This window comes from Haliotis asinina, chromosome 1 (assembly GCF_037392515.1).
Source record: "Haliotis asinina isolate JCU_RB_2024 chromosome 1, JCU_Hal_asi_v2, whole genome shotgun sequence".
Taxonomy (NCBI): Eukaryota; Metazoa; Mollusca; class Gastropoda; order Lepetellida; family Haliotidae; genus Haliotis; species Haliotis asinina.
In genome coordinates this window covers 54,341,660-54,346,115 of record NC_090280.1, presented here as the reverse complement: position 1 = coordinate 54,346,115, position 4,456 = coordinate 54,341,660, and positions in this window count along the sequence as shown.

Here is a 4,456-nt window from a genome sequence, read left to right as displayed (position 1 = left end):
AAGCAGGAATAAATCTAGACTTGCTGTGGATTTATTTGATCTGAAATCTCGACTTGAAGTTTATAAATGTGAGTGTGTGAGTTATGATTTCGCGTCTCAGCGGCATTATTTCATTCATACAAGAGTTTATAGCAAACCATACACGTGTACATGCACGGAAATGGTTCCCGAAGTTTTAGACAGTTGTCGGTATTTCTCAGGTACCATTTTGTGTAGTGTGTACGTACATTAATAAAGATTGCGCTTGAAGTATTTATTTTGATTTCATTCTGTTCTGTTTAAAGCATGTTCTTTCTTCAATTAATCTGAGCAGTTTCAGTTAAATCCCATCGTAGCTCAGTGTTGTACAACAATTAATAAAAAAGATATGCTTGTGTCTGATTTTAAAAAAGCAATGTTTTATCACTTTGTTTGTTTTCGTTTTAATTTCTAAGTTGGCTTTCATATTTTGATTGAATGCGAATGCGTATTTTCGGTTCACTGAGGTATGAACCAAAATACTGAGCTACGTTATGAATCAACGTAGATCAAATTAACAACCAACAGGCAGTCTATACGAAAAAAATAAATAAATAAATCACAAAAAAAGCAAAAAAAATAATAAAAAAATTCTGTTTCCTGTCACCAGAGACCATATAATATTATATGGTCTCTGCTGTCACGTGCTCGGCATTAATGCGTAAAACAAGGACTGATCTGCCCGCAGTGAGTCGCAATGAATGTGTCTAAGTAGGGTATACATGCTAAACTGCGGCGTGGTATCTCCGAGAGCTGGCTCTATAAAACCAGCTTTAGGCTGGGGTAGTACAAACGGCCACACGTACACATAGGCTCATACACATGCAGATGTGCTCATACGTCATATGAGAGAGATATTCTTAAGTGTGACATTACACCCACTTTCATCTCACCTTATACAACGTGAATAATGAAGTGGGGATACACAGGTCATATGAGAGAGATATTTTTAAGTGTGACATTACACCCACTTTCATCTCACCTTATACAACGTGAATAATGAAGTGGGGATACACGGGTCATATGACGAGTTCTCACTTAGATGACATCATTTTGTACCTTTTCAGTTAATGTTTTGGGGTATGATCATATGGTTCACACCTAACATGCGATTGGTATAATGTGAAATAAGTATTTCAAGAACAGCGTTATGAGGAGTATTTCCACAGTATTTGATGCACGACATGCAACGAAGTATCGTTTCACTAACATTGGACCAAAATATGTCATGAAAATGTCGTTCTTAGGACAAGTTGCATACGTGCGATATTCACTTTAAAAATGTGAGAAACAAGCACTATAACAACTATGTGATGCAAGGTGGTTGTCAAACTCAATGGCCTACAGTTATTCAGTTATCGACCTTCTTGAATACCGCCAAAATCAGGAATGACACCCAATGTATATGTGGCTACTGCGCTGCGCACGTTCCAAACCTGATTAGAGACAGCAAGACCAGTGAAGGTCCGGGATAGAAATCTTGTCCAAAGAGATGACTAACGGTGTCAGCTGGTCAGGCCTGGTGTTTTGGGTGACACATGTCATCGTGTTCCTATTATACGCAACTTAAGTCAATCACTAAAAACTCTGCTGATACCTTTTTATTTACGCACGCACACACGCGCACACACGCACACACACATGCGCGCGCGCACACACACGCACGCACACACGCACACACACACCACCGTTAAACAGCAGACAAAACTAAGTGAAGCATAAGAGACAGCAAAACCTGAAAGCATTTTTTTTGTCCCTCCTTGAGCTATGGGATCATATACGGTCCCGACTTTTTCACAAATGTTTAGTGTCTGCCATTTAGGGATAGCTTAGTGGTTAAAGCGTTCACACGGTGACACCGAAGAACTGGGTTCGATTCCCCACACGGGTAAATTGTGTGAAGCACATTTCAATGGTGTTCCCGTCTTGATAATTCTGGACTATTGCCAAAAGTAACGTAGAACCTTACCTACGCTACCATTTTCATGTTTCCATCCGATGTACTTGCAAATACATCACTCATTAAAGATATAAACGGTCGAAGATAAATACCCCTGAAGCTATACACATCAGACTCTAGGCGCATCTTGCGTTTATGTTTAACACTAGACGTCAAAGCAGATAGAAAATAGCCTGGACATTCAACTTAAGAAATTGTATACGTATATTCTAAAGCTAAAGTTTCATCCTCGAGATTTTATGTTTTTGAGAAAAGTGTTATATGTGAAAATATACATGTAATATAACTGTGCTCACATAGTACGACACGTAGGGTTAGAGCAGTGACATTTCTTTATCTCCCACAAACTTGGGATATTTACCTGCTTTTTAAAATAAAGTCTGTAATGACCAGTGAAGTGAATTAAATATCCTCGTCCAGTGGGCTCAAATGATCGTCTAAAATCGATCAGAACTCGGTACGGGAAACATACACATCCATGTCGGAAAGCGCGCGTAAAATCTCTAAATCATTGCCATTACAGTCAGAGTGAGTGGGTCATGTTTAACGCCACTTTAAGCAATATTCCGGCAATATCACCAGAAATGGGTTTCACACATTGTACCCTTGTGTGGAATCGAACCCGGGTCTTCGGAGTGACGAGTGAACGCTTGAAACACTATTCAACCCCACTGCTCACATCACCATCAGTACTATGTACCGTATAAAGAATGAGTGAGGTTATTGTTTTCGCCCATTTACAGCATTATTCTGCAATATCACCAGCCGGACACTACACATTGTTCTTATGTGGGGAAATCAAATCCCGATCTTCGTGGTGACGAGCGAACGCATTGAACACTAGGACACTCCACCACATGTCAGATACAGACAGGCTTGAAGTCTAATATTAGCAAGATCATTCACACATACCTGGGCGTCTGTTACAGGACGGATAGTCTAGTGGTTAAAGCGTTCGCTCGTCACACCAAAGACCCGGGTTCGATTCCTTAATTTAAGTTGGTAAAAGTACTGCATGATTACACGATGCCATTTAGAAAGTGGTCAAATGCAACATATGTCATATTTGGGATTTCACTTTCTTAGTAAAGTACAAATTCTAGTACTTTTTTCGGTTGAGTCCCATCCGGGATTCGAACCCGCACCCTCAGAGTCCTGGATGGGACTCAACCGAAAAAAGTACTAGAATTTGTACTTTACTAAGAAAGTGAAATCCCAAATATGACATATGTTGCATTTGACCACTTTCTAAATGGCATCGTGTAATCATAGCTTTCGGCCGTGTGAGCCGTGCCAATTTACACTCATCAGAGGGGTACACAAAGTACGCAGTCTAGACTACCAGTTGTCCGACTTTCATTTTGTGGAAGTCGCGGTGGCTGAGCAGGCTAGGCGGCTGACTTTGTGTGCTGGCGATTAGGTGCCTGACTCTGAGGGTGCGGGTTCGAATCCCGGATGGGACTCAACCGAAAAAAGTACTAGAATTTGTACTTTACTAAGAAAGTGAAATCCCAAATATGACATATGTTGCAAAAGTACTGCAATACATGTGTGAAGCCCATTTCTGGTGTCCACCACCGTGATGTTCCTGGAATATTGCTGTAAGCGGCATAAAACTAAACTCACTCACTGTTACAGGAAATACAGTTGTTTCGGCGACGATGTTGTTGCCCTAACCCTGACTGTTTCCTGGTTCTATATTAACATGACAACACTCATGGTCACATGCAACGTAAAACACAACTTTGCAGATTCTGATACCCCTCGGTATATACGTACCGAAACAAATCATCACAGATGCCAGTTCAACCTATAAAGTTGAAAAAAGCGATGAACCCCAAGTGGTTTCAACAGCTATGCTGCGCTAGCTCATAACGCATGTGCAGTGAATAGGTTCTCGAAGCTTGAAACAGTATGCCTGCTCGGAGTATGAGGTCGTGAGGATTTCTGTCTGCGAATGACAATATGCATTGCAAACTTCAAACACTAACAACATGCAATTTGAAATTAACACCATATATCGGGTATATAAGCCATAAACAAAGAACCGGCTATGCAAATGAACCAATGTCCAATGAAAAGGCTTCGTCACACTTGAGTGCACACTGCTTCGTTTCGCGTGAGGTATACCCAAGTACAAAATATTGCATTTTTGCATTCTCGCAAGCTTATAATTGGTGTTTATTTGTTTTGTTTTTTTCTTCATCAGAAATGCATTTTATATATCACGAATAAGTGATAAGTGAGTTATAATTATATTTTACTTTTTGCTTGCATGTGACCCAGGGAAATCTGCAGGCCAAATGCATTAAGACCAAACCAATAAAAACAAAATAGACTACACTGTACACCGTTTCACAGTTTCAGTTAGCGAAGCCTGTGGCGCTGATAAAAGTCTTGTTTGTTGAAGACCTGTGTAGACGTCCCAAAGCCCTGAAATACCAGGAAGTGAAACTGTAAGTAATCGTAACATGCTGG